At 39.5% G+C, this 25,824-nt stretch overlaps 1 long non-coding RNA gene across 1 annotated transcript in view; it reads right to left on the reverse strand.

Annotated features, from left to right (window-relative positions):
* LOC144237576 (uncharacterized) overlaps positions 1 to 25,824 on the reverse strand; it is a 72,108-nt gene that overhangs the window by 21,110 nt on the left and 25,174 nt on the right. Inside the window, exons 2-3 of the long non-coding RNA XR_013336897.1 lie at positions 11,211 to 11,288; positions 5,290 to 5,370 (exon numbers count right to left, since the gene is read on the reverse strand). This is a non-coding gene — a long non-coding RNA (uncharacterized LOC144237576). The remainder of the gene's footprint in view (positions 1 to 5,289; positions 5,371 to 11,210; positions 11,289 to 25,824) is intronic.

Consider the following 25,824-nt stretch of genomic DNA (forward strand, 5'->3'; position numbering starts at 1 on the left):
ACACAAAGTGCAAAAGCAAGAAAAACTAATACGTAATGCAAGTGGAAGAAGGAAACAGGTAAGAAATGGAAGCCGCCAGGAATGGGCTCTTTCAGGTGGTGGCAAGTCGCTTTTTTTTTTTTAATGTTTATTTTTCAGAGAGAGAGTCAGGGAGGGGCAGAGAGAGAGGGAGACACAGAATCCAAAGCAGGCTCCAGGCTCTGAGCTGTTAGCACAGAACCCAACGATGTCAGGCTCAAACTCATGAACTGAGAGATCATGACTTGAGCCAAAGTTGGACGCTCAACCAACTGAGCTACCCTGGTGCCCCAGCAAGTCTTTTTTTGACCCAAGCAGTGGTTCTATGGGCGTTCCACTAGCAATGACTTATTCACCTTTCTTAAGTGTGTATTATTGAAGTTTTGTGATATATCCATAAAACCTTATTTCTAATAATTTTGTTTTGTAGATACAATGCAAATGCCTAAGCATATTAAAAATAAGGTGCAAGCATGACTTATGAAATCAAAAAACTGAAAACCAGAGTAAGTGCTCATCAGTTGATGACTGGCTCAATAAATTATGACACATCCAGGGACATGACAGAAATTTTAAAGGAATAAGGCATCCCTATGTGCACAAATATGGGACAATCTCCAAAATCCATTTAAGCAAACAGTAAGCAGGAAATATAAAAGAGAGCAGAGATGTCATCATTTGCTTTGTGTGTAAGGATGAGGTATAGCATATATGCATGTGTGTTTATAAATGTATATATTTCTAGAAGAATGGGTAAAATATAAAACCCAGAAACAGTGGCTGTCTCTGAAATGGGGAATTGGAATACCAGCGGTCAGGTCATGGATGGGAAGGAAACTTTCTTTTCAGTGTAACTATTGGCAATTGTGAACTTAGAATAAATTAAAAGGTGATATATGCATATACATATATATATATATGTATGTATGTATGTATGTATGTATGTATGTATATGTAGTAAGTTGAAATAATTTTGTGAGCCAAGTTCCCAATTGTTACATTTGGACATTTGTATGTATCATCACACCCTTTCTTTTGGGAACTGACATTGCCTGGAGAAGCAGGGAGACAAGTATGCATGAAGAGTAACAAAGACAAGGGGCAAAGCAAAGACAGATTCGAGAAGCCAGCGCAAGTGCAAAAGGCACCAGTCTGAAGAGGGCCAGTGACAGGGATGACAAAGCTATAGGAGAAGCCAGGATGCTCGGGTCAGGCATGCTGATAGAAGCAAATGCTTACTATGCAAAAGACCCAAGAAGGAATTCTGCACAGGAGGGGAAAACCCCGTCAATAGTCACTGCTTGCTCTCATGGGCCTGGTATTGCTGGCAAAGCTTAGCAGGTCAAGGAAGAGAAGATATCATGCTCTTACTCATTTATTTGTATTGATCCAAAATACGATCAGCCCCAGAAATGAAATCTTTCTCTCTTCCACAATACCTGTTTTATAGTGCTGTGCACACCATGGTCTTAAAAAGGAGCTGTTGATTCACCCCCATTTCCTCAAACATAAAAACATAACCCTTTCTTCCAAGTGGTTTAGTAGGTTTTCACACCGTCAGCCTGGCAGCAAGCCTGAGCCACTGGCTGATGGCCACATGAGCACATAAAAAGATACTAGCTTGGGGCCCCTGGGTGGCTTAGTCGGTTAAGCATCTGACTTTCGCTTAGGTCATGATCTCACGGTTCATGGGTTCGAGCCCCGCGTCGGGCTCTGTGCTGACTGCCAGCTCAGAGCCTGGAGCCTGTTTCAGTCTGTGACTCCCTCTCTCTCTGACCCTCCCCTGCTCACTCTGTCTCTCTGTCTCTCTCTCTCTCTCTCTCTTCTAGAAATAAATAAAAATATTTAAAAAAAAAAAAAAAGATACTAGCCTTTGACTATCTTTGCTTTGTGTCCCTAATCTGATCATTCCATATTTCAATTGCATATTCCACACTATTTCTGTTAAACAGATTCATCCTGTTAACAGCCATTATGTCACCATTTTATCTTGAAAATTTGTTGAAGGGATGGGGCTTTTGAAGAATATATTCCGGGATATCAAATGTCACACTAAGTGCTTGGATGCATCAGTCTCCAGGACCCTACAGACTCCCATGAGGGCAGAAAAGCATGTAGGGGAAAGCAACTGAAGAGAGGTACAGTGCCAAGGCCACAGTACAAAGGAGATCCACTTTCCAAGTTATCTTCTAGCCAGCAGGGTCCTTTTGCCATTTAACACATCCATAGCTCCTGTATAGTGATGCCAAGTTTATTCTCAGTGCAGTTTTCGTAAATCACATCCAAAATATGATTTGGAAAAAAATGCACCTTCTTATGAGCCCACTGTGTACTTGAAAGACCCAGTGCACAAATCATTTGCACCTGTACCATTTCCATCCAGTTCTAAGCTAATTTTAAAAAGGCTCTGAAAGCCTGCCAACAGCACATGTGCACAGAAGATAAAATGTAATAGCAATTAATCCAATCATCTCTGATTTAACGTTAATTTAACCCAGTGGATTATGCCTTGTTTTGTGTGCAACTGTGTTGATCCTGCTACATTTCAGAGAGCCCCCAAATCAATCAAGTCACAATCCCTAATTGCAGTCAAAATGGGGAATTCCACTCAGCAGGGTCCTTCTCTGGAGTATCTATTCCTCCCAAGGAAGAAAGGGAAGTCAAAGAAAGAGGCGTCTCTAATAGCAGGCTGCTAACATCACAGCTGATGGTGTCAGGACTGGCTCTGAAGAGTGGCCTCGTGTTTGCTGGCATATTCGATTGCACTGGGGCTTCTTGCCAGAATGAACAGGAAAGGGCTATCGGAGGAAAGCCAATAGAAGTATAGTTGCTGTTTGAACTAGAAACAAACAACATAAAAAATTCGGGTTGGGGGGGTACAATGCTTTCCTTTATCTTTATTTGCAATATTGATTGAATGACTATAGCAGTTAAAGACCTTTATTAGGACAGCTGTAATTGAAAACTAATACCATGCAACTCCCCACGCCCCAACCGCCCAAGTCTGATTTAACTGGGTTACTGGGTAGACCTACATTCTTGGAGTCAAGGCTGATTGGGAGAATATTTGTCAAGGAATAGAGAACTTTTCAGGTTGCTAATTCCTTCTGTTTGGGTTTTATGGAGAACTGAAATAATGAAAAGTGTTACCTAGGCTCAGGGGCAGCCCCAGAAGTTCAATTGTAGTTCAGCTTTAGTTAAGGATTAGTTAATAGATACTTCACATAAAGTGCTACCATGTTCTTTTTCATAATTTTTCTCTCCCCTCCTCCCTTCCTTTGCAGCTGAGAATAATTAACTGTTCTTTTGTGAGTGTCATTTGTTCTCAAGGAATTAAATGCCACCTTATTTCCCAGAACAAGAATTCAACTGTCATAATTATAGCTTCATTTCAGAAGCAAAAAAAAAATCATAATTTATTACAGATTGTTCAGCATGTGAGATAGGTTTAAATGTCAGTGGAAGTAAATTGTGGCATGTCATGAAGGGGTTTTAGCCACCACTGTAATTGATTTATAATTTCACATTTAAAATGAACAACATTCACCCATTGTTCTTGTGTTATATAACTCTGACAGCAATCCCTTGAGAATGAGGCATTCAACTTGGTCAATACACAATAATAATAATAACAATAACAATGATATGCCAATTTTAAAGATAAGTAGTGAAATTTGCATAAGCACTAAGAACATATGTGTTAAAAATGGAGGCTCAATCTCTATAATACAAGGTAAAAATCTATTTTAGAGGGAATGCATTTTGATATTAGCATTGAACTCCATAAAATTAAATGACTCTCAAGGGTTTTAATGAAACTCATAAAATTAAGGACCATCAGAATTAAGGTTTAAACTGTTCTCTACCCAGAGTTATAAAGAAAGATACAATAATTGGAGAAGGCGGAGATGAATTTTTCCATTTCTAATTTCAAGCAGATTTAAAATCAATTCCACTTTGAACAGCCATTTATTAGGTTTGCAGTGTGACCCTCAGCCCCTAGGATTACACAGTGGCCGTAGGTGGAACAGTGGAAGGATTATGCCGATACTTGATTAGACCACTAAGCGCCTACACACCTATTTTGTGCAAGATGAAGCGAATCCTATGATGGTTCTCATTCTTCAAAATCATATCCATGGGTTTTCATCACTTGCATTTGGATATAGAAACAAACACAAACTCACCCAATGACAGGGACAAACTGCTGTTTGTAACCAAACTGCGTGAGCCATGCTTCAGGCAAAAAGAGAATCTTCCCAACCTACTCCTCATCCCGCAACCTGTATATACAGCCTTTTGAAATGCCTTACTTTTCCCTCTGGGAAAGCCAGTACTTTATTCTTTGTTTTTAAAAAGTCAATACGATCGTCTATATACAGAAAAGCTTTTGAAAGGCAAGGCGTGGTAGGCAGAGTAGCGGCACCCCCAGATATCCCTGTCCTAACCCCCAGAAACTGTGACTATTACACTCTATGGCAAAGAGACTGGGCAGATGTGGTTAACTGAAGAATTTTTGAGACAGGGAGATTATCCTCGACTATCGGGGCAAGTCCTGAATGCAATCATGAATGTCATTATAATAAGGAGATGGAAGGAATTTTGACTACAGTAGAGGGGAAGACAGTGTGGCTACAGAAGCAGTCGGGAGCCTGGCTAGAACTGGAAGAAGCAGGAAACAGTCTCCCGTAGAGCCTCCAGATGGGACCGAGCCCAGGTGACACTTTGATTTTAGCCCCCATAAGACTCATTTTCAGAACTACAAGAGAATATACTTGTGTTGTATTAAGCCACTCAGTCTCTAGTAATTTGTTACAATGGCAACAGGAAACACACACGAAAGAACCTGATTCACTACAAAGTTTGTCCCAAGATTAAGTTATCTATGTACGGAGGACAACCCCCGGGTTTGAGCCCCACTCTGGCATGGAGTGGAGGCTTCCAGCTTCATTAACACCTGGACTCCTCTGCTGGTACTCAGGCAGTTCCTACAGCTGTCCTCACTGGGGAACAGGAATCCAAAAATTCGACAACATTGCCAATTTAAAAAAGGAGTGGCACTGAGCTTGATTTAAAATAGTCACTGTTTGAAGAGTTAAATAAATGTAGTGCTTTTAAATGAACTGTGATATTATTTACGGCTTATAGAAGAGAAATTGTATTTATTTGAAAACATTGATGTATTACAAGATTCCTGAAATATACAGCTTGTGATTTCTCCAAACAGCATTCTCCTAATCAGGTAAATGATTGCTCTGTAGTTGCTACTACCATTCAATAAACGTTTGCAATATGTCAGGGATTTAAGGTGCAAATTTTAGGCGCAGTCTTTGAAGTGGTTATTTGTTCAGTCTGCCATAATGAAAGGAAGAAGAAATAAGATACGTTTAGTAAACTGTTGGGACGATACATAAAAGGGTTTTATCTGGGTCTCTGGACAGTAATTTTTTTATTACAAATATGTTAGGAGAATTTTTGTTCCACTTTCTTTGATCCTCCACCAGGGGACACCTCTCAAGTGTTTTTGGAACAGTTTGCATCTCTCCCTGCCCTATCACTAGATCTGGGACCCCCACCACTAGACCTAACCCATTAAAAACCTAGGCAACCTCAACCTCAGGGAAAATAACCAAGACTGTCTAGTGTAATGAATTTCACTGAAAAGTGAGCCTTGTGGCCATCTCTCTAGCATCATTCTACTATGCATTAATTCACTCAACAAATATCTTCATTTTACTCTGTGCAATGTCACTGAGGGAGATAGAAGGGTGAAGCAAAGAAATCCTACCCAGTAGTACATAACTCTATCAGATAATGACTTTCATTTGTTGTACACTTCCTACATGTCAGGGATGGTGATAAATCACTTTACATAACTTATCAAATATATCCCATGAGACAGTTATTATTACCCCCTACTTACAAATGAAGCAATTGAGACTCAGAGGATAAGAATTTCAACCCAGTTTTGAGAAGCAGTTCAGTGGCAGAGCCTCAGTTCAAATTCTGTTCTAACTATACAAATCCTGTGGTCCTAACCTCCTTCACAGGATAAAACAAATGAGTTGCCCGAGGAGGAAGAGAAAAAGCATGGCATGAAAGTGTGGATCACATCCCCTAAGTGCCAGGAAGACTTTATGGGAGAAGGAGTACTTAACCTAGGTTGTGAAGACTGAGAAGGAGCTGAATTGATGCTGCTGGGAGAGAGGATCATCCCAGGCAGAGGCGATAACCAGAGCAAAGACACTGAAGGGGAAACGCATGCAACACCCTTGGGGCAAGGCTCAGTGCGCCTAGATGTGGAAGTCAACACAAGCACCATCATTTGGTGCCAGATCACAGAGGGCCTCCAGTACCAACTATGGGATTTACTGTGGAGAAGGAAGTAGAGAGCTAGCATCGAGAAATGGGTCAAGATTCGTTGGGGAAATAGGACATATCTCTGTTGACTAGAGTTCTGTAGCAAGCAACCGATTAACATATTCAAATGAATATCAAGCATTAAATATTTAACTGGGAAAAAATAATAAGGGCTTTTAAGTAATTAGATCACACAAACGGAAATACAACTGATGACAAAAAAAAACAAAAAGAGTGTGATATTCCAAATAAGTCTTCATTATTTCTGAAACATACCACCTCTGCTCTTCACTTCAAGGAAAACAAGTAATATGCTCTGGCCAGGTTCCAGGATTGTGAGAACACCAACCTTCCTGCCCTCCAGGAGTTTGTGGTACAATGGGGGAAATGTGATAGGCTACTCACTGTTCACAATAATTACTGCCACTCTCTCCCATGAGAATACAATATATCTCCACTTAGGGCTTGCTTTGGCTAAGGCAATACAGGTAGAAGCAATGTTTCTAGGCAGGAGTATTAGGGCCAAATGTGAGAAGTAGAGTCTAAGTAGTAAAGTGAGAAGTAGAGTAAGCATAAAAAAACAAACAAAAATGAACTGATAGACAGGATGGTGGGACAACAGAGGAGGGAAGATTGAGAAAGGCCTTGCAGGCCACACTAAGTCTGGGGACAGCTGGGTGGCTCAGTCAGTTGGGCATCCGACTCTCGATTTCGACTTAGGTTATGATCTGTGATTTGTGGGTTCGAGCCCCAAATCAGGCTCTGTGCTGACAGCAGAGTCTGCTCAGGATTCTCTCTCCCACTCGCTCTCTGAACCCACTTCTCTCAAAGATAAATAAACATCAAAAAAGAAAAAGAGATTTGGCTTTTATCCTACAGCCAATCAGAAATCTGGGACATAGCATGGTCAGGTCTGCCTTTTGGAAAGATTTCCTTGGCAGCTCTAAGGAGGAAGCATGTGAGAGGGCTTGGCTCCTCTTTTGGATCAGGGAAGTTAGTTAGGAAGCTCTTGCTACAATCCAGGTGAGAAGCTGAGAGGGTCTGAACTGAGACAGGGCCTGTTTGCTGCTCTGAAATATGAATGAAATAAAGCTTTTCAAAAACATTTAAGAAGGAAATTAGCTCATAACTGGTGAACTGCAAAGCCAGCAAGGAAGCACCAAAGCTTTTCTGATTCAACTCTGCCTCAATGAAGATCTTTGAATTTTTTTTTTTTTGCATTCACATTGTATCTTTTGTAATTAAGTTCCAAACTCATAACTTTATTAGTTATAAAATTATTCGCCTACCCTTTTCCCCTTTCTAGGCCCCTTTCTCCACTCATACATGTAAATATGTTCCTAAGAAATGTGTTCATTCATTCATTTGTCCCCAAAATGTTTATTGACTGCCCATTATGTAGAAGGCACTCTGTAGGTGTGGGGTACATAAGAAGAACAAAACAAAATCCTTGCCTCAAGGAACTGGCAGCCTACATGATAAATATATAAGCAAATAAATAATTACAAAATGCAAATTTCTATGAATAAACCAGCAACAGAATGCAAGACTCAGTAATAGAAGCTGTACATGTATACTCATAGAAACGTCCTGGAAGGCTCATCCAAGAAGTCAATCAGTTGAGATATAGGCACTAATATGTTTATATTTAATTTATATCAGTATCATTCTAGGAAAAAAAAAGTATTAGTACATCTAGGCTGGTGCTATTATCCCCCAAACACTAGCATTTAAAATACAAAGTCACAGGGGTGCCTGGATGGCTCAGTCAATTGAGCATTTGACTGATTTTGGCTCCGGTCATGATCCCAGGGTCATGGGATCGAGCCCTGCATCCAGCTCCATGCCAAGCTGAAGCCTGCTTAATATTCTCTCTCTCCTCCTCCTCTGCCCCTTTCCCCTGCTTGTGCTCTTTATTTCATAGATAGATGATAGATAGATAGATAGATAGATAGATAGATAGATAGATAGACAGACAGACAAAATACAAGGTCACATTCTTCAAACAGCAAGCAAGGTCTCCAATTGCAGGTGCAGGAATGGGAGTTTAGGAATAGGGAACCAAAGCCCTTTCTATCTCTGGGCACATTGAGGCCATAAAGCCCCAGGGGATCTCTGCAAGGGGCTTAATGGAGCACCTTGGTATTGACCGAGCACCTCAAGTAGGTCTCACAAGAGGCCATGGTAAGGCTGGCCCTGGAAAAGGTGATACACTTGGGGCTGAGGTCTGAACTTAGACTGGTCTGCACAACTGTGGCTCATTTTCATGAAACAGAACCAAAATCCCTATTAATGCTTCCTTTTTAAAATGTCACCAGTTAAAGAGAAATTCAGTGAGTTCTGCCTTAGTAAAAAGTTCTCTTTGTTGATCAAGCTCAAAGGTTCAAAGTTTCAAATCCCAGATCACTCAGCCAACTGCATTAGTGCTGGGCCTTTCGGCAGCAGCCTGTTCACAGAGTAGCTCCTGTCACCTAAAGACAAAGAGTGTCTGCTAGAGAGCTGAGCCCAGTTCCCACCAGGGGCCCAAAATTCCAGGCTCTTCTGAAGACTGTGGAGTCAGCTGACAACCGGGCTCTGGCCACCAGCCCACAACCAGCAGGACAGTGACCACCCTCAGCCACCAGCCAACAAGGTTGGATTTAAACTACTGACCAATAGGTAAAAGGCCCTCTACTTCATCTTGGCTTTTCCACACCACCCTTTCATCTGTCATATTTCCCCAGGCCCAATAATTTGATAAAAAAAGGATTTGATTAAGTGCAAGATTTATGAGATTCCACACTGAGGCAAGCGGTAATTCAATAAAAGCCCATTCTAGAAAGATGGCTAGAATATGAACCAAATTCTTTATTTCTTTATCTACATCTCTACATTCACACACACACACACACACACACGTGCACACATACATGTGCACACACATATTCAGGCATACTGTTTGGCAACTTGTCACTCAGAAAGACTAATGATAATTATTCACTTTGCACATTTGGCAGATATAATGGGACACTACTTTGGCAGTGATGAAAAATCATCTTCCTTTACTGTTCTTAATCAAAAATTTATTTCCCATTGACTAACCCCAGGAAAAGGTTATCATCCACTCAGTATGTACTTATTTCTCTACTAACAAGAGATCCTTTTCTCTCCCATCCTCAACAATGCAGAATTACCATCATTCCCAAGACCTCTTTGGGTTCCTTGACCAGAAGAGGCATTTAGCTATGTCATCTATGATGTATTGCACATTTAATTGCACTATGCAGCTATTCAAAAAGCATTCAGAAGTAATCATTTAGCATTAATATCCCAGGGCAATCCAAGGTCACAGTACATTAAAAACTAATTCACAGTGGTTCAAGAATGCATTTTTCATATATGGAGTAACATAATTCTTTTATGATAAAAATGATAGTGGTGTTACAGAATGATGAGACACAAGATATTCTGAATATCCATCATTGGACCTACTGTACAAATGGCAAAGTCAGACCTTTGCTCTTCTCATAACTCAACACACCACCAACCTGTATTAAATACTATTGACCATGTTAACCTTTTATACAACTGATCGTGTTTTAAGGAGCAACAGCTCCTTATTTGTTATCATAGACAATACAAGCCTTGTAATACTTATTGTGATAATTTCTCTCTCAAACCTTATTTTTTTTCTGTAGTCATTCTAACATCTAAAATTATAATATCCTCATGGATAACTAAAGGCTCTTCTGTGTGTGTGTGTGTGTGTGTGTGTGTGTGTGTGTGTCCTATCAACTGTCTTCCAGGAATGCTGTAGGAGATGAAATTATTATAACTTACATCAAACATCTATCATGCTTAAATAATAGTGTCCTGAGGCTGCAGGCCCTCTATACAACGTAGAATAAGCACACTCCAGAACCTATCATCTCTCATCTCCCATACCATTAGCAGTGCTGTCTCACACTTTGCTGCCTTTCAGCAGGCAACATATCAGGAATTATTTCAGCACTTCACAGGTAATATTGTCATTTGTTAATATGCTATACTCTGCATCCAGAGATACCAGATTACATTACTAAACCACTGTTTTTTCCCCTATTTCTTTATAGTTCACTTCCCAAAATCTACCTTTCCAATCATTCCATATAGACTGGACAGAAGTCAGAACATTTGTCCTATTCAGAGGGTCATTCAAAATGATCAGTAAGTATCATAACCTTGCATTTAGGGCACTGTTCTAGATCCTGAGTGTGAGTTGAGGTTGGGCATTCCTATAATGGAGATAAGATATCTAATCACAAAACACAAAGAAAATGTAAGCTTTGGCCAGTGATAACAGAAAACTGGAAGATGTACTACATGACTAATGGTCAGTGAACAATGCAGGTGTTCCAATGCTGAGTTTGGAAGCAAAACATCACTGCCCTTTCCTTCAGCCCCCAAGACAGTGCTATCGCTCCTGGAATGTGTATTCATGGTTCACCACCTGAGCTGCCTTTCTTCAGACCTCTGAGAAGTTCTTTTTCTAGCACTGCAAGGGAAAGGAAAAGCCCCAAGGATCTGATGAAATAAGAGACATGAATGGGATCTGGGAAACTATCCCTAAGGTGAGCCAGGGGAAAGACCATTTAAACTACTAGAAACCTCTATTTTCAAACAATTTTAACACATAAAGCTACCTTTAGGTAAATTAGGAAAACCATTAGCTCTGATTACAAGTATTTTAAGTAGAAAGGCTCTATATCTATATAAATGATGATCAGCTTTCCTAGCTACAGTCCATAAATCCACGGTCCAATGAAACCTAGGGGATTCTTCAAACACATATACAAGGTGTTCGGGCCTCTTACCCTCTTAGTGATGGATACTGAAGCATTTCTTCTCCCAATTCTTCCTTTTTTTTCTTTTTTCCTTTTCTCTTTCTCTAACTGGAATCCCAATGAACGTACTGTGAGGACTAGGATTATACCAAACTCAGAAAAGAGGAAGTTAGAAGAAATGGGATAAAATATGGCTGATAACACAAAATTTTCTCAAAGGAATCACTGCTACATTAGATCAATCTCTACTGTTTCCAAGTAGTCAGATTCTCCACCATAGATTTGAAAAAACCAGTAAAACTGATTGAAACAAATAAATCTAACATTCATATTGATTGGGCTCCACATTTTCACATTTCCCCTTTGAAGAGTATCTTAATTGTGCCCTTCCCACCCTCCTATCAATCAGCAGTCTTGGGCAAATCTCACTCAGTCTTAGCCTTATAGTGGCCTCCCTCATGAACAGAGCCAGGGAAGCAGAACTTCCTAATGAAATAAATTCCTTATAAAATAAAATAACTTCTATAATTTCTTCAGGCATATTTATTGTTATCTTCACCCTCATCAGCAGCAGCATCATGAAAATCTCCATGTGTCTATATCTCTAGCAAATGACACAGAGAGAAGAGAGAATAAAGCTGAAAAAAAGTTGTCAATCCTGAGTTCTAGTATCCATCACTATCAAGCTTTCTGATAGTCTCCAAGTCACTGAAACACTCTGGGCCTTTTCATCATCTGGAAGTGTTCGATAGGCTCTTGTTTCCCTTCTAGATTTAATTTTCTATAATTTTTTATTCTACTTTAAAAAATTATGGGGCACCTGGTGGCTCAGTCAGTTAAGTATCCAGCTCTTGACTTGGGTTCAGGTTATGATCTTATGGCCATGGAGATTGAACTGCATGCCCAGCACCATGCTGAGTAGAAAGAAGCCTGCTTAAGACTCTCAGTCTCTCTTTCCCTCTGCCCCTCCCCCACTTGTTCATGTGCATTATGTGTACAAGAAAGAAAGAAAGAACAAAAGAAAGAAAACAAAGAAGGAAAGGAAAGGAAAGGAGAGGAGAGGAGAGGAGAGGAGAGGAGGGGAGAGGAAAGGAAAGGAAAGGAAAGGAAGCTCTAAACAGTTTAATTACTTGCCTGACCAAGGTCGTTAAGTTTATAAATAATGGTGTCAGTAATCAAATTCTAATAGGGTTGAACAGAACCTATGCAGTCAGATCTGGACTTTCATTTTGGTTCTATTACTTGTTGTGTGACCTCAGGCAACTTGCTTAAGCTCTCTGAGCATTGATTTTCTCATTAATACAAATGGTAATAATATGGCAGCTACCTCTCAAGACTGTTATGACATATGAACAATACCTAGTTAGTGCTTGACATATAGTAGGGATGCAGAAGGGTTAGTTTCTTTTCTTAGCTACATCATGCTCATGGTATGCCAAAGGGAAGGTAAGTGTTAGATCTAACACTGAGTAGTTGTTAGCAACCATTGTTGTAGTGACTGGTGGAGTGGGATTTAATCACTGTGTCCTACTGCCCTCTTCTGGATCTCAAACATCAGACCTACTTCTGAATTTAGTTTGTTGGTTCATAATTGAGCAAACGCTGGATGTGACCCAATAACGCCTATCCTATAGATTCAATGAAAGCAGTTACTGGATGCAACAAGTGTACATTTATAGCAGAAAAATTAAAGTGATTCCTAACTGTCATGGTTGGTATGTCGAAGCTATGATGAGGTGGCTTAAAGCACACTTTCTTTCACGTGTGTGTCAGGTACTCTAACTCTGTCTGACAGTTCCAGTTAGTCACAAACACTGACTGAATATGTGGCTAAACAGATATGCGTAACCCACCAAACACTTTGAGATTGACTTGGAAGGGAATCCTAACCTATTTAAGGTTAGTTATAACTCCTAGGCCAACTGTTCAGCCATTTGGTTTTAGTGCATATTTTACTGCAAGCTTTTAAACCTTTAACTATATTTATTCACAGAAATATTATCCATTTCTAATTCACTTACATCTTTTGTAACAAACTGTTGTTTTGTACCAAGTTGATGTCCAAAAAGCCAGACATCCTTATAAGTGGTTCAGATGTTTAGAAGTTTTTCTTAGGTAAATACGGTGAAATGTATCAAATGGGTTACAAAATATTTGAGGTCCGAGTAGTAGGCATACAAGAATAATTTATTTGAAAGAGGTTTGAAATATTTGGAGAGTAACACTCATTTCAGGCAAACACTAAAATTCAGATTTATACCTGAAAATGAACCAAAAAGAAATAATCTGTTGTGTTATCTGATGGTTTACCGCAAGTATAAGTATATGGGCAATCCAAATTTATTTTTGAGAAAAGTGGAGAAACAACTAGACAATATCTTAGAATTTTCAATACTCAAGATTAATTTTTAAGTTTGTTGTACTCAATATCAGTATAACTTTAGGAAAAAATAATAACTCTTGACTTGAAATAGTGAATGGGTTACTGGGTTGGGTGGATGGATGAATGGTTTAACAGAAGGGATACCCTTAGAATTTTTAAAATTCAGTACATTTTTTTCCAATTGCTTCCATGATTCATACATTACAAACACAAATTATTTTTCTCTGTTATTTCAAATATTTATATTATAATCAAGAGTAAATGGAGATACACATTGCTTTAAAAAGCAAAACATTACATAAAAAAGTAAGTCAAATTACAATTAAAATGCACTGAAGAGAAAATACAAACATTCTGAAAATAAATCCTCCTATAAAATGAAGAGTGAGTTTATGTGTCTAATCATAGCCTTATTTATGTTTTCTAAATCTCTATTATCACACATTATATAGGTTTAAAGAGAACTTTATATTTCGATGCCTCCAGCTTTACTTTTCTTTTTCAAAACTGCTCTGGCTATTCAGGGTCTTTTGTGGTTCCATACACATTTTAGGAATGTTTGTCCTAGCTCTGTGGGAAATGCTGGTGGTATTTTGACAGGGAATGCAAAGCTGGAGACATCACAATTCTGGATTTCAAACTATATTACAAACTTGCAGTGATCAAGACAGTGCGGTACTGGCACAAAAACAGGCACATAGATCAATGGAACCAAAAACACAGAAATGTACCCATAATTATGTGGTCAACTAATCTTCAACAAAGCAGGAAAGAATGTCCAATGGAAAAAAACGACAGTCTCTTCAGCAAATGGTGCTGGGAAAACTGGACAACAACATGCAGAAGAATGAAACTGGACCACTTTCTTACACCACACGCAAAAATGAACTCAAAATGGATGAGAAATCTGAATGTGAGACAAGAAATCATCAGATTCCTAGAGGAGAACACATGCAGCAACCTCTTTGACATCGGCTGGGGCAACTTCTTACTAGACACATCTCCAGAGGCAAGGGAAACAAAAGCAAAAGTGAACTATTGGGACTTCATCAAGATAAAAAGCTTCTGCACAGCAAGGGAAACAACAGAACTAAAAGGCAACCCACAGAATGAGAGAGGATATTTACAAATGACATACCTCATAAAGGGTTATTATCCAAAATCAACAAAGAACTGATCAAACTCAACACCCAAAAAAGAAATAATAGTGAAGAAATGGACAGAAGACATGAATAGGCATTTTTCCAAAGAAGACATATAAATGGCTAACAGACACATGAAAAGATGCTCAACAGCACTTATCACCAGGGAACTACAAATCAAAACTACGATGAGATATCACCCCCTACCTGTCATAATGGCTAAAACTAAAAACACAGGAAACAAGAGATATTGGCAAGGATATTGAGAAAGGGGGACTCCCTTACACTATTGGTGGGAATGCAAACTGGTGTAGCCACTCTGGAAAACAATATCAAAAATTAAAAATAGAACTATCCTATGACCCAGAAATTGCACTACTAGGTATTTACCCAAAGGTTACAAAAATACTGATTTGAAGGGATGTTCCCTGATGTTTATAGCAATATTATCAACAGTTATGAAAAGAGCTTAAATGTCCATCAACTGATGAATGGATAAAGAAGATGTGATGTGTATATATGCAATGAAATATTAGTCAGTCATCAAAAAGAATGAAATCTTGCCATTTGCAATGATGTGTATGGAACTAAAGTTATTATGCTAACTGAAATAAGTCAAAGAAAGACAAATATATGATTTTATTTAGAATGTGGAATTTAAGAAACAAAACAGACTAACATGGGGAAGGGAAAGAAAAATAAGATGAAAACAGAGAGGGATGCAAACCATAAGAGACTCTTAACTATAGAAAACAAAGGGTTGATGGAGGGGAGTAGGTGGAGGATGGGCTAAATGGGATTAAGGAGGGCACTTGTCATGAGCACTGGGTGTTTGTTATATGTAAGTGATGAATCACTAAATTCTACTTCTAAAAATCAGTATATGTTAACTAACTAGGTTTAAATAAAAACTTGAAAAATAAATAAATAAATAAATAAATAAATAAATAAATAAATACTTTTTAAAATAAATAAAGAGGACTTTGAAGAGCAGTATTATTTATTAGAAAACACTAAGAACTGCTTAGACTTGAGGTTCAGGATAAGAAATATTTCCAACATCACCTAGCAAAGAAGGAATGGAGTAGGAGCCAATCTTAGGACTGCAAGTACACATTTGCTATGTTCCTTTCAAGAGCACCTGCCTAATTCTGAAGCACACGTGTGTGCACACACACACATATGCATACAATTCATATACCCATGTATTCATTCAGCAAACACTAAAGGTCTATAATAAAGACCCATATCAAAAATCATCATCTTAACAAATCCCCAACATGCTCCAACAGAATGGGTGGTCCTTTGCTCTGTGACCTGACCCACTCATTCATTCTTCTATCATTGCCTTTATTGCACTATACTTATTGTTTACATGTCTGTCACTTATCCAGACTATGAACTCAGAAAACCTATGGGCTCTATGTGTTATTCATATTTTTATCTCAAACACCTCGCCTGATGCCTAGAATATAGTAGATGCTTCAATGAGTGTGGTTGCAAACAGGTAACTTGTTTGAAATTCTCTAGTTGTTTTGTCTGTATATTGGATGCTACATATCTGAGTCCACTGACTTGTAAAACACTTTTCTGCCCACAAACAGTGGCCTTGTTACAGTTGAGTCAGTGGAGCTGGTGGGTTTTCAGTCACAGAGCAATTTCATCCATAGACTGAGCAACAACTTGGTGGGAACCAAAACATGAAATAGACAATCACACTAGATCACCTTTCAGGTTCCTTCCAAACTTGATCTCTTGTGATTCTAATGTGGGATGCTTCCTTTCTCATCTGCTCATTTACCTTCTTCTTAATTTGTGAGAACCACTGAGGCAAGGACACTGGATTACTGAATAGCTGAGATGATCTGAAATACTAGGGAAGCCGAAATGTACTTGTAAGGTAGATCTGGCCCTATAACTCACGGAGGAAACTGGGTTAGACTGTCTCCTCTCTCCTTTGGCATCTCCCAAATTCTAAGTTGCTCACCATTTTTTACTGATTTTGACTCAGACTCACTTTCACATTTCCAAGCTCAGGCTCTTTCTCTGTCACTTACATTGGCATTCTTTAGTCACACTGACTCTCCAACCAGTTTTGATCACAGCTAGCACATGCACCACTGTATCAGAGGCACTGTCCTTACACTTTATACCTATTCTATCATTATGCTCCAAAGAGGTAAATACACTGTGATTCCCACAATAAAGGATCAGGAAACCCAAACTGAGAAATGTGTCTAATCCCTACCACTAAAAAGTAGTAGAGCTGCAATTCAAGCTCATGGCTTTCCTACTCCAGAGTGCATGTTCTGGACCACTCGGCCAGTGCTTCTCACACTTTGTTGTGCATGTGAGACATCTGGAGATCACCATCAAAAGCAGATCCTGATTCAGTCTATCTGGATTGGGACTGGAAGCTCTGCATTTCTAACAAGTTCCCAGATGATCTGCTGGCCCTCTAATTACTCTTTGAGTAGCAAGGTGTGATGCCATTTGCCCTTCCTAAATTCCTCCTTGCCCTCAGGCTTTGAACAACTGGGTTTTTTTTTTTTTTGGCTTCATCCCAGATTTGGAGCACACCAAGAAGATAACCTAAGGGTGTGGCATGTGAGCTAACCATTTCTGGCAAACATGCAATCTAGCCCAGGCAGTAGTTATCTACCACAGGGCTAACAAGCACCATGCCTGACCACACAGAGGTGCCTTGCAGACTGTATCAGTCTATTAAAGAATGGAGAGAAAGTCTTATACCTCTTTCTTCTCTGACCAAAACCCGCCAGAATTTAATATTAACATATCAAAATAAATAAATAAATAATGCGTTGGTCTATTTTACAATATAGTATCCGTAAATAGCTACTTTTTAAAGAACCTGATACTAAAAATGTAAGGTTTTTTTTTAAGCTAAACAAGAATACCAACCCTGAAGGAAGATCAGGACAAGTAAATTTAATGACTTAATGTTGCACGATATAAAATCATTCCACTTGAATAACTTTTAATTAATTATAGTGCATATATGCCAATTATGCCTGATTTATTAAGAGTAGTTCAGCAGCACTGCATCCTGATATATAAAACTGGTTGCCATGACACCGAGCCTCTACAAGGACATCTTAAGGATCATGATGCTGGTGTCAGGTGAGAAGTTTGACCTTCTGTGGATTTAATGATAGATGATGGTCCCGTTATAGAAAATACCTCAAGCACAAGATAGAAACATAAAGGTTTTGCATATATGTGCCTTCTTATTTTATTGAAGATAGAATAAAGAAACTACATAGCTTAAATACAAGATTGCACATGTGTATGAGGGTATACACACATGTACACTTATATACTTACATATTCATATATTATGTGCATGTGTGTACATTTAATTAACTATTCCATTCATCATTATATTGAAGTAAAGAATGAATCTTGCAGGAGGAAATAGCAGGTGAAGCACAGGGGTTTTTGAGACAGTAAAACTATTCTGTACGATACTATGATGGCAAATACATGACATTAGGCATTTGTCAAAATCCACAGGACTACACAAAACAAAGAATGAAACTTAATATGAACCATGGACTTTAGTTAATAATGTATCAGTATCAGTGCACTAATTGTAACTAAGAGACTTTACTAATATAAAATGATAATAAGGGAACTCTATTTGGGGGCAGAAGGATATGTGTATGTGAATTCCACCACCTGATACCTGATCCATTTTTCTTGAAAACACACACACGCGCACACACACACACACACACCACCCTACGGGAACCACTAGAGATAAAGTTCATAAATTAACATGGCATGATCAAGAAATAAGAAATTTTGAAATCTCTGTCTTACAAACTCTCCCCTTTTCATCTATCACTCGGTGTCACCTGTCTATATTCCCCCTACACACATGCATGCACATGTAGAACACTCACGCAACCCTGTGCTTGACCAGCACCTTCCATCATCTTCACCACATCCTGACCGAAGTCCATCTATACTCCAGACCTCAGCTTACCCATCAAAATCTACCCAGCCTAGGCCCCACTCCCCCCAGGCTGCTCTCCTCACAGAGATGATTGAAGAGGAGAAAGAAGTATTCTGACAGCATTGTACTGAACACATGTATTCACTCCCTCCAGATAATGCCATGGCCCCATGGCTTGGCTTAGTAAAGATGTATGTCTTCAGCAGGCTCCCAAGAAATAATTTTAATGGCATGAAAAGTGGCTTTCAGATTCCAAGAATAAAGATGGAGAGGCAATATTTTGAGGCATGTGCTCCATATGATGGCTTCAAACCCACCACAACCACCTCGGGAGCTGTTCTCTCTGCCTTTCAGTAAAAATAAATAAATAAAAGAAAGAAGGAAAGAAGGAAAGAAAGAAAGAAAGAAAGAAAGAAAGAAAGAAAGAAAGAAAGAAAGAAAGAAAGAAAGAAAAGAAAGAAAGAAAAGAAAAGAAAAGGAAAGAAAAGAAAGACAGAAAAAAGGAAATGTATACTTTCTCTGCCAAGTCTCAAACATATTGATGAAGATTACCACGTGAAGAGAAGACAGCTACTTTACATATGTGTTTATTTCGTTATGGTTGTTCTGCCTTTGTCATTGTCATTACCCTACTAGTTTTCCAAATTTTATCAGTGCTTCTAAAAGCTGTCCTAATTTTAGTCTCCTCCAGGGATTGCTACTGAGGTTACTGGGATTGGGGAAACAGATGTAGGAGAAGGTTGGAGGCTGAAGAAGAAGAAAAAGAAGAGAGAGTAAAGGAGCAAGTTGTAGCTCTTCATGAGTTAATGAATAGCTCAACATACTTCCTGTAAGGTCATCCTATCTTTTAAAAAAATCTTTCTCTTGGATATTTTCTTTCTGTTCACATTTTCTTTCCCCTTGAGTCCCAGGTGACTGTCTCTGAGCTTTATAGGAAGCATCGGCCCCAGGGTTGCACAGTATTGCTCTATTCCATTTCAGTGAGGGGGCCTGGGAACTGCAGTCTCTGAAAGAATGATCCTCTGTCTGCAATTATTGTTATAAATGTTCCTCTGGAACTCACTAGTGGCCGTATGGTCTTTAGTTTTATTTGAGAACATTCTTGGCTTGTTTTCTATTAAAGGCAAGGCAGGCGAAGAGCATAGTAAATGAAAAGATATTTCCAGCCGGGTTCTCAGTGAGATTTACTTTTCAGTAAATAAAGTACCCCTGGGAATAAACTGCTCATCCTTTGAGATGTATTACTATAGTTCCTATCATATCTGTCAATTCAGGAAAAGAGACAATTTGCTAAGTATCCTGTTTCCCTGGAAATTAATTCTTATGTGAACTGCTTCAACCACTTTGTCCTTTTACCTCCCAGATCAAATATAGATTCTTGGCCTCCTCTTCAGAGCCTCCCACCACTCCAGCTCCTCTTGCAGAGACTCTCTCGCCCTCTTGACGGGCTGCACTGTGACCAGCCATTCAGCCTCTTTCTGGTTTTCCTGCTTGTGCATTTGACAGCCTCAGACTCACTGAAAATGCCAACTGCCTCACCACTAGTTGATTCTACCCTAGAAGGCGACCCAAAGTGATTACACTAAAATGTCTATTTCTTCCTGGAACACCCCATCAGCTCCTTCCTGTCTGCCTTCGGAGCAAGTAGACTGTTGTCCATTTTCTGTTCTGGGAATAGTCTTTCATGTTACAGATGGACTACCAATGGGATCGACTTGAACTACCAATTCCTACCAGTTCCAGTCCTGACCTCCAGCAAGTACTGAAGTCAGCAGAGTTAGCCTTTACTGGTACCTAGGGTTGGGGGTGTCTGAGCAACCAATTTTCCCCTTCTGGGTTCTTAATCTATTGAGAGCAGACAATAGCAGCCAGAGGAGAATCAAAATCCCTGATCAACTTTATAGTTTCAAAAAGCTGGATTGGAGAATGTTGCAAGGCTTCTCTCCTCCATCCCTGAAAACTGGGTCCTATCTTCCCCTGACTTAAATAGCCTGTGACTAACTGGAGGAGCTGGAATAAAGTGAGCAGAAATCTAGCCTGGCCTGATAAAAATCTGGGCTCTCTGAGGGCGCCTGAGTGGCTCAGTCAGTTGAGCATGAGTCTTTTGATCTCAGCTCAGGCCATGATCCCAGAATCATGGGATTGAGCCCTACATCAGGATCCATGCTGAGCATTGAGCCTGCTTAGATTCTCTTGCTCTTTCCCTCTGCTTCTCTCCCCCACTGGCACACTGTTTCTCTGTAAAACGAAAAAAGAGAGAAAGAGAGAGAGAGAGAAATCTGTGATTCTTGGCCTGTTTGCCACCAGAGACTGGAAACACAGATTTTCATGATGCCTGGGCTCAAGCAGGTCCAAGAGATCAAAGTGGAAAAAAAAAAAAAAAAAAGCAAGTGACAGATGCCAATTGCTTCATCCATGAGATGATTCCATGCTACAAGTAATGCTGTGGTAACAAACAATTCCCAAATCTTAAGTGCTTACAAACACCAAGACTTATGTCTTGCTCATGTCACCCAGCCATGTTGGGCCAGCTGCAACTCAGCTCCTTGCCATCTTCACTCTAGACCCAGACTTACTTACCTGCAACATTGTTAGTCAGATGGTAGGGGGAAGGAAACAGCAAATCTTACCCTGGTGTTTAAAGCTGCTTCTCAGCAGTGATCCAATTCACTTCTATGTAGTAAAGAATTTGCCCTTGCCCAGAGATATAAGTATTTTGGGTCAATAACATGGGCAATCAATTAAACATGCTGATATAATGGAGGCCCAGTGAAAACTCTGAACTCAAAGCTCAGGTACACTTTCCTGGTTGGCAATTCTCCAGGTATATTGTCTCACATTAATGCTGGGAGGGTGACATGTCCTGAGTATAATGGACACTTTACATTTGGAACCCTCCTAGACCTTGCTTTATGCATATCTTTTCTTGGCTAATCTTTCATCTGTATATTTTTCCTATAATAAACTGTAACCATGAGTACAATAGCTTTCAGTGAGTTCTTTGAGTCTTTCCACAAATATCAAACCTGAAAGTGGTTTGAGGAACCCCTAAACTTGCATTTGGTGTCAGAAGTGAGGGTGGCCTTATCTGGATTTTCCCTCCATTGTAGTTGGACCCTACCTCCTTGTAGTTGGTGATAGAAGCCTTGAGTAGAGTTGGCAGTCTCAAGGCTGTGCCCTCAAACTTTGCTGTCTGGCTAACTCTATTCACATTTCCTTAGCCAAAGCAAACCCTAGACCACACCATCTGAATTCACTGAGGGAAGACTGTAGAACTCTCCCAAAAGAAGGCTCATCACAGGAAAGGGAACTGAAATACTTTGGGGAAGAGCTGTAAATACTTTGAACAATAAGGTCTACCACAATAGTTTTGGTAAAGAATTATAAAGACTTGAACTAAAGTGGCATCAGAGTGAAGACAGAAAAGACTAGATATGATAGAACAAAACCCAAATCAAGAAGATGTGATGGCTGATTTGATGTGTGAGTAATGCAATTGGACTGAGAATCACTCACATTTGGAGATAGTTGGTGACATCATTCACTGAAAAGAACAGCACTGGGGATAAAAGGTTTAATACTGAACATGTTAATTTGAGGATAATCCAAGATGTGATGTTTGGTTTGATTATACTGGTCTAGAATTCAACAGAGAAATGCCAGAGATAGATTTAGAATTCATCTCCCCATAGGGGGTAGTTGTGTGAATGAGATCACTAAGAGTATCAGATCTGGAGGGCTGAGGATAGACTCCCAGGGCAGTACTTCCCATGCATTTTTTCATGTCAGTACAAATAGGTATTTGGGCATCCCAGTGGGGTCAACAGACAAGACAGCTCAGGTCTGCAGGCAAATAGCCTGGGGGCTATGGTCAAAGCAAGAACTAAGGGGATCACTCTTTTATGCTGGTTGGGAAGCTCAGTCTTATGGAATAAACACATTTAGGCATTTGGAAAAGAACAAAGGAAACCAAGAAGTAGCCACAGAAGAGGAAAGAACTGTTAAAAGGAATTTGAGAAGGGGGCATCTGGGTGGCTCAGTCGGTTGAATGTCTGACTTCAGCTCAGGTCATGATATCTTCGTTGGCAAGTTCAAGCTCCGCATCAGGCTCACTGCTGTCAGTACAGAGCTCGCTTCAGATCCTCTGTCCCCCCTCTCTCACTTCCCCTCCCCTACTTGAGCTTTCTCTGTCCCTCAAAAATAAACAAACATTTAAAAAAGGGGACTTTAGAGAATTTGCATAGAATGAAAACTGAAAGGTGTGAGCCGGTTTGGGCAAAGAGTAAGTCACTGCTGAACTGAGAGAAGGGGGTTTTGTGGAGAAATGGTATGAAGTCATGACTTTAGGGGGCTGCAGAATGAAAGTGATGGAAAAACCACAGAGCATGAGTCAAGTCATGACGGAGATGTGGGCCATGAAAGAGAAGAAAGACATTGGCAAGAGCTAGAATTTGTCAGCAGGTTAATGGGGAGTTGTTTTGAGATGGGCAAGACCTGAGTCTTTCTAAAAGCTGATGACAAATAACAAATGGAAGAGGGGAAGTTGACAATAAAGAGAGGAAGTAGATGATTTATAAACAAGAACGCTCAGAAGATGGGACCCTGAGCTCACAAGGGCAGGATGAAGGACAAATCTTGCCTTAAGGAATAAAAATGGAGGTCATGTATTGATGAAAGCAGATACAATTGAGTCATAGGTAGTGGGTGAGAGTCATGTTGGACTCTTTTCTCTCTGAAGTAAAAGTTTCTGTCACCTATGGAGCATGGAAGGTATGAGGCAGGGCTTCAGGAAATACTACAAGCAAAGGTGCACACAGTGCTTCAGGGTGATGCCTCATTAAACTGGGAGTGTATATCTGCTACCTTCTATGTACTTATGCTCAAATGAAGTAAACAGGGATTATTCTTTAAAAACGTCAGTCTAGAAAAAAAACAATCTGTCCTTTTTCAATCCATCCAAGGCCATTCTTGGATTCATCTCCTCCATTTTCTTCCTACTTCACTCTGTTCCAGAAACATTGGCCTTCTTGTTCCCTGAATATGATAAGCATGCACCTGGCTCAGGGCCTTTGCACACGCCATACTTTCTGTGGAGAAGCTTCTTTGTCCAGTCTTTGGCATGTCATCCCCCTTCAATCGCTTTGTATCTCTATTAAAACTTATTTAATAAATAAGTTTTATAATAATTATTATTTACATAATAAATTATAATATATTTATATCATTTGTATATATAAATACATATTTATATATAATAATAAAATAAAAAATAAAATAATAAAACCTTATTTTAGAAGATCCCTTGTTCAATTATTTTAAATAACACCTTCCATAATACCTATCCTCCTTTATATTTCTTTGCTGGACTTGTCCTCATTGACATATTTTTCTTATGATTGCTTGCTTAATGTCTGTTCCTTCCTCCAACGTGGGCTCCAGAGCACAGAGATGTAGTCTGTTTCATAACCTGTTCTATACCAGCTCCTAGGAGAGTGCCTAGCAAATACAGAGTGTTCAATATTTGCTGAAGGAATTCCAGCTCCCTTTTCTACCCTGTGTTCTCATCAGTAAATCTTTCTCCCACTTTCCAATGCCCATGCCTTTTAACTTCCCTTTCTTTCTGTCAGATCAGGAAAAGATCAGCTATTAGATAATTGTACCACAATTGCTTGATTACTCTTCAGTGTGATAAATGTGGGTCATTGTATCCTTACATATCAACTTACAATTCCAACTTTTATTTCTAATTGTGGGATAAATTTTGCTCCAAATTAAAATAAATGCCATGGGGCACCTGGGTAGCTCAGACGGTTGAGTGTCCAACTTTTGACTTTGGTTCAGGTCATGATCTCATGGTTCGTGAGGCAGGGCTCACAGGATCAAACCTCTGAATGGGGGCCTCTGTGCTGAAAGCACGGAACCTGCTTGGGATTCTCTCTCTCAATCTCTGCCCTTCCCCATTTCACTTGCTTTCTCTCTGTCTCTCTCTCTGTCTCTCTCTCTCTTAAAATAAATAAATAAATGTGGTTTTTTAATGAAAATAAAATAAATTCCAGCATCATAAGCAAAAATTCAGAAATATTCTCAAACATAGGCATTTTATGTTGGGTACGGGATAAGAAAGTCAATGAAGAGAGTCTCTCTCCTAAATAATCCTACTGTATTGTGCACCATTTCAGAAGCCTTTTTCTTACAGCCCCCATTCTTCCCACCGCTGCAGCAACCCACTCTGCCTGGGCTCCAAACAACTCCACACAGGGACAGCCTGACAGAGCTTTGCCTTAGGCCACACTGTGGGTGTCCCCCATCACTTCCAGGTTCTCCCTGCAGAGAATGAAAACCATCTGCAACACTGTTTATATTACCATGACTTTACTTTTCACCTGTCTGCATTCATAGGACTTTAATATTCCATGAAAATTTTTCAGGGAAGTTTTCCAAGAAAATAACGTTGCATTGTTTTTGTTTCAGGAACATTCTGAAAATCCATTTCTCCAAACAATGAAAAACTCTACTACCCTCCTCAGAGTTAATAGCCCCTTCCCCAGACAATAGGCCTCCCAACCAGACTCACTGCGTGATTGTTTATCCTTTAAAATCCACCTTGTTAATCCTAAACAGTCACATTGTGAATTTTGCTCAATCCCAGTCAGGTCCCCATACTGAAAAGACTTTAAATCATACCCCTAAAAACCTCATAAATATCCCACTTTTGCCCTCTTTCTTTCAAAAAGGTTGTTTCTCTTACTGCTTTGTTTTCTCAATGGTGTCTTTTAGTGTCTTTCCAGGGAATTTGACAGTCAATGGATTTTATATTCTTTTTATAGAACACAGAAACCAAATAGGACCCGCTTCTGTAGTAATTTCTATTTTCTATCATTTTAACATTAAATGCTCCTGTAATTGGGCCTATTTGTTTTCCCTTTTGTTCCAGCCACAGAAGAGAAACTTTTTGGGGTTTTTTAGCGTCCCCTTCCCCCGCCAATCTTACTGCATTCTGAGCTTTTTAATCTTTCACATATTGTCTCTCCTTTCACCTCTAAGCTTTGTTCTCCTCTCGTTGTCGTTGTCGCGAGAATACTGCCTGCATCACAGGATAACGGAGAGATTAAGTGAGATAATGTTTGTGACTATATAGTG

Source organism: Crocuta crocuta, unplaced genomic scaffold, assembly GCF_008692635.1.
Source record: "Crocuta crocuta isolate KB4526 unplaced genomic scaffold, BGI_CrCroc_1.0 scaffold235, whole genome shotgun sequence".
In the NCBI taxonomy this organism is placed as follows: Eukaryota; Metazoa; Chordata; class Mammalia; order Carnivora; family Hyaenidae; genus Crocuta; species Crocuta crocuta.